Source organism: Haematobia irritans, chromosome 1 (assembly GCF_050003625.1).
Source record: "Haematobia irritans isolate KBUSLIRL chromosome 1, ASM5000362v1, whole genome shotgun sequence".
Classification (NCBI taxonomy): Eukaryota; Metazoa; Arthropoda; class Insecta; order Diptera; family Muscidae; genus Haematobia; species Haematobia irritans.
The window spans coordinates 256746052-256761608 of NC_134397.1; the positions used below are offsets into that span (position 1 = coordinate 256746052).

The following is a 15557-nucleotide window of genomic DNA, read 5'->3' on the forward strand; positions in this document are numbered from 1 at the left end:
ATGACAATAGACAATGAGATGAAATGAGAATGCAAAATAACAAAACAAAGGGGTTGCTATTCTATGAGAGAGTAAGAACTAACATTTCGATAAGCAAACAAAAGAACATAAAAGAAATTCAGGAAAATACTAGAAAATGAATAGATGATTCCAACAAGTGATAGCGAAACTTTATCGTTACAATCTGAAACTTTAAATTAACGGAAACCAATTTAAATAAACCTATATCTATAATTATCAAATTCGTAACAGTATGTATTTGGGACAAACCTTTATATATAGCCCCCAACACATTTGACGCATGTGATATGGTATCGAAAATTTAGATCTACAAAGTGGTGCAGGGTATAATATAGTCGGCCACGCCCGACTTTAGATTTTCCTTACTTGTTTTTTTTCATGAATTTTGACTTCAAGTGCGAAATTTTAAGTAAATCAGATGAAATCTATACCTTGAGAAGATTCCAAAACCCAATTCTGTTGATAAATTTACATGAGGACTACATTTAAATACGACCGATTGACATTATACCCCACCCCATGAGTTATAGTCTCAATTTTACCACGATTACTAATTTATTTACTATCTTTTAATACTAGCAATAAAACTGCATAAATTCTTTATTTGATTTAGGATCATTTCTAAAACGACAACAAATATGAACATGTGTATGCTGAAACAATTTTGCTTAAATAAGACTGGGGAAGGACATAAAATCTACAGAAGATAAAACAAACAAATTTTACATCATCGTTAACATCATGAGAGCAACTATTTGTCCAAAAACCAACAACCAAAAATATGTTCACAAAAATTTATTTTTTTTTGCAAATAAAGCTAGAAAAGGCATTCCAACTCACCCCAAGTATTTGAAACACTAGTGGCAATATTTTGAATTCAAAAATCCAGGGGGGAAATCACAATAAAAATACAAAGCAAAATGGGAGAAAATATTCAACATTCAGACACACACGCACACACTCACATGTATATCAAACATTTCGAATCAACTAAATCCAATGGAAGTTAACATAATCAATAGACCAACTAAGCGACATCGAAACTATCGATCGACCCATAGACCCCACGACAAGTACCACATGCTAAGCAATCGATAAATTTATTGGCTATAGACAAACCATCTATTGTCAAAATAGTTGTGGCTATTCAATATGAACAACTACCAGGACTAATATTGTGACTGCTGCTGCTGCTACTACTGCATCTATTGTCCTTTGTTTCTAACACCACGGCAAGGATGCTCTTACCCGAGAAAACTAGACAATGCAAATATTTGTAATGACAACAAATGCGCATTAGCAGAGGGTTAGATTTTTATTACGATTTGTTTGTTGTCGTGTTTTTTTTTATTATTTTCTCTTTCCCTATCTGGTGCTCTGTTGGTGTGTGGCCAAATTTAGTTATTGTTTGATTTATATCCTCCATGATAGCCTTGGTTGGTATTGTTAAAGTGTTGGGTGAATTGTATGCAATTCATTCATTTTTAGGTGAATGAATCGGAAGTTTGACAATAGTAAGAATTTATTATAGGGATAATCAGGGAAAACCACCACATTTTGCCAATTATATTCTCTAGAGTCAAGCACACGTACTCACACAAAACACTCACACAACTGGGACGATTATCATTGGTTATGATATGCCTATTATGTGATATACAATCTAACACAAATTCTCTATAGATTTTATTCTTAAAAATTTCCTGTTGCAATGTTGCTTTAATTTATCTAAACCGATGAAAATTTGATTTGTTAAACACAAGTGTTCAATTAGTCTCAAGTGGTCATTGTTTGCGATGTAATGGAACCGTCTATACATTTGGAAGATATAATTAATTTTATGTTCAAATTACCAAATTATATAATTTTACAGGTGATATCGAAAACAATCATAAATTATTAAAAACTTGGGCTTCACAAAATTACGCCTCTATGAAAAAAAGATCCCAAGAGAACAAAATGAGAAAAGACTCTAAATAACAGGTTTGCCTGATAAGTCCCCGGTCTAACAAAGAAAACACATTTTTTGTCAAAATTCGACATAGTTCCCTTCCCAGCAAAAAAAGAGATTCCAAAAAAGTAGTTTGGATCCACAATGTGTGATCCGACAGTAGTGCAAACTTGGATCATCTCCAATGAATTTTACATGGGCTTGTCATAGGATTGAAGTACTCCTTTTTGGATCCTTTGCATTGCTTTAGAAGTTGTGCCCTGGAAGTTAATTTGAATGAAGAAATTTAAAAAGCGAAAAAAAAAACAATTTTTTTTCAACCAAATTCCCTTTTTTTCATCCATATGTTTTATTACACAATTATGTTCCTATTATCTAATTTTTACGCTCCGACCAGGGGTTGAACCTGGGTTTGCTGGCACCATAACAGAACACCTTAGCACACTCAGCCACAAACGCCATTGAACATAAAGCGTAGAAAGGTCAATTCAAATGTTTGTGATATGATAGTAATACGACACCAAGGAATAACTTTCTAATTGCTTCTCGAGATGTTCTTTATTAGTATGAACGCAAAAATAAGAAACGCAGGGTCAAATCTCACCAGCGGCAATTTTTATACCCATCACCACTACTGTGGTACAGGGTATAATTTTTATTAAATATTTTTCTAAAAAATTATTTTTTTATATGCATCGTTTTTATTTTTTATTTTCTGCATATGTTTTCGTATATATATATTTTTCCATTAAAAATCAACAAAAAAAAAGTTATCTTAATTTGCAAAACCTTCTCAAAAGAACTTCCATGGAAGCGAAAAAGTTAAACGGCACAGGTTCAAATTTTTTTGAAATTTATTTTTATACCCACCACCATAGAATGGTGACGGGGGTATAATAAGTTTGTCATTCCATTTGTAACAAATCGAAATGTCGATTTTCGGCTATATGAAGTATATATATTCTTGATCATGGAGAAATTCTGAGACGATATAACCATGTCCGTCCGTTGTAATTACGCTACAGTCTTCAATAATGAAGCTACCGTGCTGAAATTTTGCACAAACTCGTCTTTTGCCGGCAGATGGGCTATATCGGTCCAGGTTTTGATATAGTCCCCATATAAACCGACCTCCCGATTTGGGGTCTTGGGCTTATAGAAATCGTAGTTTTTATCCAATTTGCCTGAAATTGGAAATCTAGAGGTATTTTACGACTATAAAGAGGTGTGCCGAAAATGGTGAGTATCGGTCCATATTTTGGTATAGCCCCCTATATATTCCGATTTCCCGATTTTACTTCTTGGTCTTCTAGAATCCGAAGTTTTTATCCTATTTGCCTGAAATTGGAAATCCAGAGGTATTTTCGGGTCATAAAGAGGTGTGCCGAAAACGGTGTGTATTGGTCTCCCAATTTAACTCCTTGGGTTTCTAGAAACCGTAGTTTTTATATGATTTGCCTGAAATTGTAAATATTCTGGTATTTTAGGCTCACAAAAAATCGGATTAAGTTTTTATCGGTCCATTTGGTAATGCCTCCATATAGACCGACTTTACTTCTTGAGGGTGTAGAAGGCGCACTGATCATGAAAATTGCTTGAAACTCAATGTAAAATGTCCAGATTTTACTTCTAAAGATTTAAGATTTCAAATCAAGACGTTATTTTATAATTTTCTTGCACACTTAAAAGAGATGTTAATGATTCCTCTAAAACTCAAACAAAAATGGTTCTTATAAGTCCAGAATTTGATATAGTCCTCATAGGTGAAATTTAAATTTATCTTCGGGAAGTGTCCTCAAGTCCTCAAGCCCTCCTGAAATTTCAAAGGAAACCCTAATATTTGGTTCATGGTGGTGGGTATTTAAGATTCGGCCCGGGCGAACTTAGTGCTGTATATACTTGTTGTTATACCCTTCACCACTACTGTGTTACAGGGTATAATAAGTTTGTGCATTTGTATGTAACGCCAAGAAGGAGTAATCATAAACCAAACTTTTAGTATACGGATCGGCTTAGAATTAAATTCTGAGTCGATTTAGCGATGTCCGTCTGTCTATCTGTCTGTTGATGTATTTTTGTGTGCAAAGTACAGCTCGCAGTTTTAGTCCGATTGTCCTAAAATTTGGTATAGGGTCCTGTTTCGGCTCAAAGACGATCCCTATTGATTTTGGAAAAAATCGGTTCAGATTTAGATATAGCTGCCATATATATTTTTCACCGATCTGGTCATAATTGGCGTGTATATCAACCGATCTTCCTAAAATTCCATACATCCGAATATTTCATGAGTCTCGAAAAACTTGCAAAATATCAGCAAAATCGGTTCAAATTTAGATATAGCTCCCATATATAGCTTTCGCCCGATTTACACTCATTTGCCACAGAGGCCAATTTTTTGCTCCGATTTAGTTGAAATTTTGCATAGGGAGTAGAATTAGCGTTGTAACTATGCGTGCCAAATTTGGTTGAAATCGGTTCAGATTTAGATATAGCTCCCATATATATGTTTTTCTGATTTCGATAAAAATGGTCAAAATACCAACATTTTTCTTGTAAAATCGCCACTGCTTAGTCGAAAAGTTGTAAAAATGACTCTAATTTTCCTAAACTTCTAATACATATATATCGAGCGATAAATCATAAATAAACTTTTGCGAAGTTTCCTTAAAATTGCTTCAGATTTAAATGCTTTCCATATTTATACCCTTCACCACTACTGTGGTACAGGGTATAATAAGTTTGTGCATTTGTATGTAACGCCAAGAAGGAGTAATCATAGACCAACCTTTTAGTATACGGATCGGCTTAGAATTAAATTCTGAGTCGATTTAGCGATGTCCGTCTGTCTGTCCGTCTGTCTGTCTGTCTGTTGATGTATTTTTGTGTGCAAAGTACAGCTCGCAGTTTTAGTCCGATTGTCCTAAAATTTGGTATAGGGTCCTGTTTCGGCTCAACGACGATCCCTATTGATTTTGGAAAAAATCGGTTCAGATTTAGATATAGCTGTCATATATATTTTTCACCGATCTGGTCATAATTGGCGTGTATATCAACCGATCTTCCTCAAATTCCGTACATCCGAATATTTTATGAGTCTCGAAAAACTTGCAAAATATCAGCAAAATCGGTTCAGATTTAGATATAGCTCCCATATATAGCTTTCGCCCGATTTACACTCATTTGCCCACAGAGGCCAAGTTTTTGCTCCGATTTAGTTGAAATTTTGCACAGGGAGTATAATTAGCATTGTAGCTATGCGTGCCCAATTTGGTTGAAATCGGTTCAGATTTAGATATAGCTCCCATATATAGCTTTCGCCCGATTTACATTCATATGACCACAGAGGCCAATTTTTAACTCCGATTTAGTTGAAATTTTGCACAGGGAGTAGAATTAGCATTTTTGCTATACGTGCCAAATTTGGTTGAAATCGGTTCAGATTTGGATATATCTCCCATATATATAGAAATTTTGCACAGGGAGTAGAATTAGCATTGTAGCTATACATGCCAAATTTGGTTGAAATCGGTTCAGATTTGGATATATCTCCCATATATAGCTTTCGCTCGATTTACTCTCATATGACCACAGAGGCCAATTTTTAACTCCGATTTAGTTGAAATTTTCCACTGGGAGTAGAATTAGCATTGTAGCTATGCGTGCCAAATTTGGTTGAAATCGGTTCAGATTTAGATATATCTCCCAGATATAGCTTTCGCCCGATTTACACTCATATGACCACAGAGGCCAATTTTTAACTCCGATTTAGTTGAACTTTTGCACAGGGAGTAGAATTAGCATTGTAGCTATGCTTGCCAAATTTGGTTGACATCGGTTCAGATTTAGATTTAGCTCCCATATATATGTTTTTCTGATTTCGACCAACATTTTCCTTGTAAAATCACCACTGCTTAATCTAAAAGATGTACAAATGACTCTAATTTTCCTAAACTTCTAATACATATATATCGAGCGATAAATCATAAATAAACTTTTGCGAAGTTTCCTTAAAATTGCTTCAGATTTAAATGTTTCCCATATTTTTATACCCTGCTCCACACTGTGGAACAGGGTATTATAAGTTAGTGCATATGTTTGCAACACCCAGAAGGAGACGAGATAGACACATGGTGTCTTTGGCAAAAATGCTCAGGGTGGGTTCTTGAGTCGATATAGCCATGTCCGTCTGTCCGTCTGTCCGTGAACACATTTTTGTAATCAAAGTCTAGGTCGCAGTTTTAGTCCAATCGACTTCAAATTTGGCACAAGTATGTGTTTTGGCTCAGAATAGATCTCTATTGATTTTGAAAGAAATCGGTTCAGATTTAGATATAGCTCCCATATATATTTTTCGCCCGATATGGACTAATACGGTCCCAGAAGCCAGAGTTTTACCCCAATTTGGTTGAAATTTTGCACAGGGAGTAAAATTTGCATTGTAGCTATGCGTGCCAAATTTGGTTGAAATCGGTTCAGATTTAGATATAGCTCCCATATATAGCTTTCGCCCGATTTACACTCATATGACCACAGAGGCCAATTTTTAACTCCGATTTAGTTGAACTTTTGCACAGGGAGTAGAACTAGCATTGTTGCTATGCGTGCCAAATTTGGTTGAAATCGGTTCAGATTTAGATATAGCTCCAATATATAGCTTTCGGCCGATTTACACTCATATGTCCACAGAGACCAATTTTTTGCTCCGATTTAGTTGAAATTTTGCACAGGGAGTAGAATTAGCATTGTAGCTATGCGTGCCAAATTTGGTTGAAATCGGTTCAGATTTAGATATATCTCCCATATATAGCTTTCGTCCGATTTACACTCATATGACCACAGAGGCCAATTTTTAACTCCGATTTAGTTGAAATTTTGCACAGGGAGTAGAATTAGCATTGTTGCTATGCGTGCCAAATTTGGTTGAAATCGGTTCAGATTTAGATGTAGCTCCCATATATATGTTTTTCTGATTTCGACAAAAATGGTCAAAATACCAACATTTTCCTTGTAAAATCGCCACTGCTTAGTCGAAAAGTTTTAAAAATGACTCTAATTTTCCTAAAATTCTAATACACGTATATCGAGCGATAAATCATAAATAAACTTTTGCGAAGTTTCCTTAAAATTGCTTCAGATTTAAATGTTTCCCATATTTTTTTTACTAACATTGTGTTCCACCCTAGTGCATTAGCCGACTTAAATTTTGAGTCCATAGATTTTGTAGAAGTCTATCAAATTCTATCCAGATCGAGTGATATTTAAATGTATGTATTTGGGACAAACCTTTATATATACCCCCAACACATTTGACGGATGTGATATAGTATCGAAAATTTAGATCTACAAAGTGGTGCAGGGTATAATATAGTCGGCCCCGCCCCACTTTAGACATTCCTTACTTGTTTTTTTACTAACATTGTGTTCCACCCTAGTGCATTAGCCGACTTAAATTTTGAGTCCATAGATTTTGTAGAAGTCTATCAAATTCTATCCAGATCGAGTGATATTTAAATGTATGTATTTGGGACAAACCTTTATATATACCCCCAACACATTTGACGGATGTGATATAGTATCGAAAATTTAGATCTACCAAGTGGTGCAGGGTATAATATAGTCGGCCCCGCCCGACTTTAGACATTCCTTACTTGTTTTTTTACTAAAATTGTGTTCCACCCTAGTGCATTAGCCAACTTAAATTTTGAGTCTATAGATTTTGTTAAAGTCTATCAAATTCTGTCCAAATCGAGTGATATTTAAATATATGTATTTGGGATAAACCTTTATATATAGCACCCAACACATTTGACAGATGTGATATGGTATCGAAAATTTAGATATACAAAGTGGTGCAGGGTATAATGTAGTCGGCCCCGCCCGACTTTAGACTTTCCTTACTTGTTTCTTCTTCATATGGGGCCGCTATGCCGCGATTTCGACCTTAAAACGCTCCAATAACGCCATATAATAGTCACTGTTGATGGTTTTTCCCTTCTCAAGATAATCGATAAAAATTATTCCATGCGCATCCCAAAAAACAGAGGCCATTACTTTTCCAGCGGACTTTTGAGTCTTTCCACTCTTCGGAGACGGTTCACCGGTCGCTGTCCACTCAGCCGACTATCGATTGGACTCAGGAGTGTAGTGATGGAGCCATGTTTCAGCCGTTGTCACATATCGACGGAAAAACTCGGGTGTATTACGAGGTAACAGCTGCATCATCAACACGTTGTTGTTTTTGGTCAAATGTGAGCTCGCGCGGCACCCATTTTGTACAGAGCTTCGGCATATCCAAATATTGATGAATGATATGACCAACACGTTCCTTTGATATCTTTAAGACCTTTGCTATCACGATCACCTTCATTTTACCGTCATTCAAAATCATTTTGGCAAAATTTGACAAAATTTTCTATAGATATAAAATTTTGATAAAATTTTCTATAGAAATAAAATTTTGACAAAATTTTGTATAGAATTAAATGTTGACAAAATTTTCTATAGAAATGAAATTTTAACAAAATTTTCTATAGAAATAAAATTTTGACAAAATTTTCTATAGAAATAAAATATTGATAAATACTCTATAGAAATAAAATTTTGACAAAATTTTCTATAGAAATAAAATTTTGACAAAATTTTCTATAGACACAAAATTTTGACAAAATTTTCTATAGAAATAAAATTTTGTCAAAAATTTTTGTAGAAATAAAATTTTGACAAAATTCTCTATAGAAATAAAATTTTGACACAATTTTCTATAGAAATAAAATTTTAACACAATGTTCTACAGAAATAAAACTTTGACAAAATTTTCTACAGAAATAAAATTTTGAAAAAATTTTCTCTAAATTATAAGTAAGTCCATACGTGGTATATATTAAATTAAAAAAGACCGATTAAATACGTTTATAATTCAGTTTGACAAAATTTTCAATAGAAATAAAATTTTAACTAAATTTTCTATAGAAATAAAATTTTGTTGTTTTTTTGTTTTTTGATCTCAGCTTAAAGCCATGCATTGACTAAACTACAAGTGTAGCTTAACCAACAGAGGAAAAGTATGCTTGTCAAATTTATTTGGGCAAAGCCCTATAGACTGCAAGATGGTTGGATGTACAGCTGTTTCGGAATTACCACATTCCTCATCAGCATCCTCTACTTGCAGCAAAACTATCAACCAATTATCAGAATAAATTCGGGTAATTCACTCAACCCAACGTGAACTACACTTGAACCTCCCGAAAAAGGGTTTGATAGTCGGCTACTGCCTAAACAAATTTGCCAGCATATCTCTTTTCCTTTGCCAAACTCAAATCATCGATTTGTATGTATTTGGCTGGGTTTGTTTTTGAGCGTGCTTCCTCTATCTTCATTCGTTTTGTTTGTTATTGTTGGCTTCTCTTCAATCGTTATTGTTGTTTTTTTGTTTTTTGATCTCAACTTAAAGCCATGCATTGACTAAACTACAAGTGTAGCTTAACCAACAGAGGAAAAGTATGCTTGTCAAATTTATTTGGGCAAAGCCCTATACACTTGAACCTCCCTTTTTCGGGAGGTTCAAGTGTAGTTCACGTTGGGTTGAGTGAATTACCCGAATTTATTCTGATAATTGGTTGATAGTTTTGCTGCAAGTAGAGGATGCTGATGAGGAATGTGGTAATTCCGAAACGTGCGTCCATCCAACCATCTTGCAGTCTATAGGGCTTTGCCCAAATAAATTTGACAAGCATACTTTTCCTCTGTTGGTTAAGCTACACTTGTAGTTTAGTCAATGCATGGCTTTAAGCTGAGATCAAAAAACAAAAAAACAACAATAACGATTGAAGAGAAGCCAACAATAACAAACAAAACGAAATAAAATTTTGACAAAATTTTTTAAAAAAATAAACTTTTGACAAAATTTTCTATCGAAATAAAATTTTGACAAAATTTTCTATAGAAATAATTTTTTTTACAAAATTTTCTATATAAATAAAATTTGGACAAAATTTTCTATAGAAATAAAATTTTGACAAAAAATTTTGTAGGAATAAAATTTTGACAAAGTTCTCTATAGAAATAAAATTTTTACAAAATTTTGTATAGAAATAAAATTTTGACAAAATTTTCTACAGAAATAAAATTTTGGTAGATTGTTTTTGGCCGGAGTGGCAACCATTATTATGAACTGATATGGACCAATTTTTGTGTGATTGGGGATCGGTTATATATAACTATAGACCGATATATACCAATTTTGGAATAGTTGTTAACGTCCACACACTAACATCACGTTCCAAATTTGAACCGGATCGGATGAATTTTGCCCGTCCAAGAGGCTCCGGTGGTCAAATCTGGACAAGGGTTTATATGGAGGCTACATATAATTATGGACTGATATGGACCAATTCTGGCACGGTTGTTAGAGACCATACACCAAAACCATGTACCAAATTTCAGCCGGATAGGATGAAATTTGCTTCTCTTAGAGGATTCGCAAGCCAAATTTGTGGGTCCGTTTATATGGGTGCTATACGTAAAAGTGGACCGATGTGGACAATTTCTTGCATGGTTGTTAGAGACCATATACTAACACCATATACCAAATTTCAGCCCGATCGGATGAAATTTGCTTCTCATAGAGGATTCGCAAGCCAAATTTGGGGGTCCGTTTGTATGGGGGCTATACGTAAAAGTGGACCAATATGGCCCATTTGCAATACCATCCGACCCACATCAATAACAACTACTTGTGCCAAGTTTCAAGTCGAGAGCTTGTTTCGTTCGGAAGTTAGCGTGATTTCAACAGACGAACGGACGGACATGCTCAGATCGACTCAGAATTTCACCACGACCCAGAATATATATACTTTATAATAAAAATATTGGGGATATATTTCGTTAGCCGTTTTGTTTGATTTATTGATTTTTGGAGTATAATTTCATAATTTTTTTTGGGGATTTGTTTCATAATGATATAAATCCCCAATTTTTTAAACTTATTTCATTTGTGGTTTTTGGGACTTATTTCAGCCTATTGGACGTTATTTCATTTTACATAAATTTGCGATTCACCGAATCAGACAATGCATTAAAAATCATTTAAATTTAAACAAGTATATACGGCCGTAAGTTCGGCCAGGCCGAAGCTTATGTACCATCCATCATGGATTGCGTAGAAACTTCTTCTAAACACTGCCATCCAAAATCGAATTACTTAAGTTGCGGTAACGCTTGCCGATGGCAAGGTATCTTAAAACCTCCTAACACCATCTTCCAAATTGTATGTAAGTCCATACGTGGTATATATTAAATCAAAAAAGATCGATCCAATACATATATAATTCAGTTTGACAAAGTAGACATACAATATTGACAAAATTTTCTACAGAAATAAAATTTTGACAAAATTTTCTATAGTAAGAAAACTGTGACAAAATTTTCTATAGAATTAAAATTTTGACAAAATTTTTTATAGAAATAAAATTTTAACAAAATTTTCTATAGAAATAAAATTTTGACAAAATTTTCTATAGAAATAAAATTTTAACAAAATTTTCTATAGAAAGAAAATTTTGACAAAAATTTTTACAGAAATAAAATTTTAACAAAATTTTCTATAGAAATAAACTTTTGACAAAATTGTCTATAGAAATAAAATCTTGGTAGAATATTTTTGGCTCGAGTGGCAACCATGATTATGAACCGAATAAAATTTGAACAAAATTTTCTATAGAAATAAAATTTTGACAAAATTTTCTATAGAAATAAAATTTTGACAATGATGAAAATTTTATTATGAACGGAATAAAATTTTAACAAAATTTTCTCTAGAAATAAAATTTTGACAAAATTTTCTATAGAAATAAAATTTTGACAAAATTTTCTATAGAAATAAAATTTTGACAAAATTTTCTGTAGAAATAAAATTTTGGTAGATTATTTTTGGCTCTAGTGGCAACCATGATTATGAACCGATATGAACCAATTTTTGTGTGATTGGACCAATTTTGGTATGGCTCTTAGCGACCATATACTAACACCACGTTCCTAATTTGAACCGGATCGGATGAATTTTGCTCCTCCAAGAGGCTCCGGAGGTCAAATCTGGAGAACGTTTTATATGGGGGCTATATATAATTATGGACCGATATGGAACAATTCTGGCACGGCTGTTAGAGACCATATACCAATATCATGTACCAAATTTCAGGCGGATCGGATGAAATTTGCTTCTTTTTGAGGCTCCGCAACCCAAATCTGGGGATCGGTTTATATGGGGGCTATGTATAGTTATGGACCGATGTGGACCAATTTTCTTTTTGAGGCTTCGCAAGCCAAATCTGGAGATCGGTTTATATGGGGTCTATATATAATTATGGACCGATGTGGACCAATTTTTGCATGGGTGGTAGAAACCATATACCAACATCATGTACCAAATTTCAGCCGGATCGGATGAAATTTTCTTCCCTTTGAGGCTCCGCAAGCCCAATCTGGGGATCGGTTTATATGGGGGCTATATATAATTATGGACCGATGTGGACCAATTTTTGCATGGTTGTTAGAGACCGTATACCAACACCATGTACCAAATTTCAGCCGGATCGGATGAAATATGTTTCTGTTAGAGGCTCCACAAGCCAAATCTGAGGGTCCCTTTTCAATACCATCTGACCTACATCGATAACAACTACTTCTGCCAAGTTTCATGTCGATAGCTTGTTTCGTTCGGAAGTTAGCGTGATTTCAACAGACGGACGGGCGGACGTACGGACGGACACGCTTAAATCGACTCAGAATTTCACCACGACCCAGAATATATATACTTTATGGGGTATTAGAGCAATATTTCGATGTGTTACAAACGGAATGACAAAGTTAATATACCCCCATCCTATGATGGAGGGTATAAAAATATTTATTTGGAAAAATATTTGATGGCTAACATTGATTTCCGCCCCAGGGCACTATTCAATATTATACCCTGCCAAAATTGTGCAGGGTATAATATATTCGGCCTGAGTTTAGACTTTCCTTACTTCCTGTGATTTGTATTTTTTACAAGTTGAAAATCTGTTTTTATTATTATTTATTATATAATATTTTAATTTACTAATATTTTTGCTTTCTCAATTCCGAAAAATAGTAAAAATTAGTAAATTGTCAGAATTTTTTAATTACCTAGCAAAAAAAGCGTCCCCAAAAAAGTAATGAAAATGTTCTTTTTGGATCCGGAAGTGGTGCAAAATTGACGCAGAAGCGATGAATTTAACATGGACTTGTCATAGGACGGAAGTCCTCCATTTCAACGGCCGTTGCACTGAATTTGCATCACTTCTTTAGGTGTGATCCGAATTCAATGTTTTGGATGTAAATTAAAAAATTCTGTGATATTTTGTCAAATAAATAATTTTTATAATTTTTTATAATTTTTAATGGATTCTAACGCTTGTCGGAAACGTTCAATCTCAAATATTTTCAAAAATTCACAATTTTTTCAGATAGTATTTAGCATTTTTTTTTTCGACAAAGTTTAAAGGATTTGTACCATTTTATGAATTCTAAAATTGTTTTTAACCAATTTGAAACAAAAAAAGTTAAAATAATCCATTAAGATATGAAAAAACATGTTATAAAAAATTGAATGAAAAGAACTTCCTGTGTAGTAAAAATAAAGAACATCATGGGGAGTACATCTTCTGGAAGTGCTTTTAAAGTTGTGCCTTTCGAAGAACTTCCAAATTTTTTTGCTGGGTATTCCTCAAAAATAAAATTTCTGCATTAATTAAATACATTTACTCACCACATGCGCAGGTAACAATATGCTAACCATAGCTCCCAAATAAACAATTCTTCGTTTTCCAGAATATGAAGTTGTTAGTGATTCAACAGAACTGAAATGATAGATAGAAGAGCGATACAATATTTTAGACAAATTGAAAAACTAAATATAAGGAGATTAAAAAGAATCAACACCTTTTTGAATTGAGTCTCCTGTTTTAGAACATTGCATCCCCCCTCTATAATACAGAAATATATGGCCAACAACTATTGTTAGCAGTCTGAAAAGTTTTATTCGATTTTTTTTATATTTTTTCGAATGAAACTCTATGGATTTTGTCTAACATGTTTATTACAAAAGAGTTCACACCCCGTTAGAAGCCATCAAAAAATGCAAAGAGTTCATTTTATATGGATGGCATGAGAAAAAAAAAAGGAAATTGCCACAGAAAACATAAATGTTGTTATTCTGTGGTGCACACACAAACATACACACACACATATGTGGCCGAGCGAGCGAACCTTTCAAATGACTGACTGACTGACTGACAGACAGACAGACAGTCAACAATTTCATGGCCTGACAAAGAGATAGAGAGAGTTGAACGAGTTTTACTATTCCTTGCATAGCTAATCCTCCTTACATTTCTTCTTTTTACGAACAATGTATTCTGGAATTGTCATCATCATAGAATTGTAAATGGCCATAGTATAAAGTCGTACCGTACCGTATATAACTATCTATGGAAAATGTAAAAAATTTACATATTTGAGTTCCGTCAAAGACAGACATAGAGTCCTATACTCACACACACACATATATATGTTTCTCTGCCTCCTTCACATATCATAAGACCCTACAGTATTTTTAACCTATCCCAATGGATAGTTATCAGAATTGAGATATTCAAGTGAGAAAAATATTAGTCACGCGTGCACTTCTATGTTATGTGAGTACGGTTGCCACAGTTGGTAAATAGAATTCTACCAAAAATGGTAGATTTTTTACTGTTTGGTAGATTGGTTGAATTCTTCATATTTTGGTAGATTTTGCAAAAAAATCCTCTCCAACTATGAGATACAACATTTTCTATAGAAATAAAAATTTTGACAAAATTTTCTATAGAAATAAAGATTTGACAAAATTTTCTATAAAAATAAAGTTTTGCCAAAATTTTATAAATAAAATAATAAACCCAGCCAACTACACTCAAATCGATGATTTGACAGTGGCATAGGAAAAGAGATATGTTTGTTTCGAATTTATTTCGACATAAGCCGGCTATCATACAAAACCTTTTTTCTGAAGGTTCAAGTGTGGTTCATTGTTGGGTTTACTGAACTGCTTGAATTTATTCTGATAATTGGTTGATAGTTTTGCTGCAAATAGAGGATGCTGATGAGGAATGTGGTAATTCCGAAACGTGCGTCCATCCAACCATCTTGCAGTCTATAGGTCATTGCCCAAATAAATTTGACAAACATTATTTTCCTCTGTTGGTTAAGCTACACTTGTAGTTTAGTCAATGTATGGTTTAAAGCTGAAATTTAAAAAAAAACAACAACAATAAAATAAATTTTTTAAAAAATTTTCTAAATAAAATTAAATTAACAACAAAAATCTATAAAAATAAATTTTTGACAAACTTTGCTATAAACAAGTAAGGAAAGTCTAACGTCGGGCGGGGCCGACTATATTATACCCTGCACCACATTGTAGATCTAAATTTCGATACCATATCACATCCGTCAAATGTGTTGGGGGCTATATATAAAGGTTTGTCCCAAATTCATACATTTAAATATTACTCCATCTGGA

At 33.7% G+C, this 15557-nt stretch overlaps 1 protein-coding gene across 1 annotated transcript in view; it reads right to left on the reverse strand.

Annotated features, from left to right (window-relative positions):
- klg (klingon) overlaps positions 1-13856 on the reverse strand; it is a 762719-nt gene extending 748863 nt beyond the window's left edge. Inside the window, exon 1 of the mRNA XM_075290179.1 lies at positions 13761-13856. The gene's annotated coding sequence lies outside the window, so the exon portion shown is untranslated. The remainder of the gene's footprint in view (positions 1-13760) is intronic.
- Between the last annotated feature and the right edge of the window lie 1701 nt (positions 13857-15557).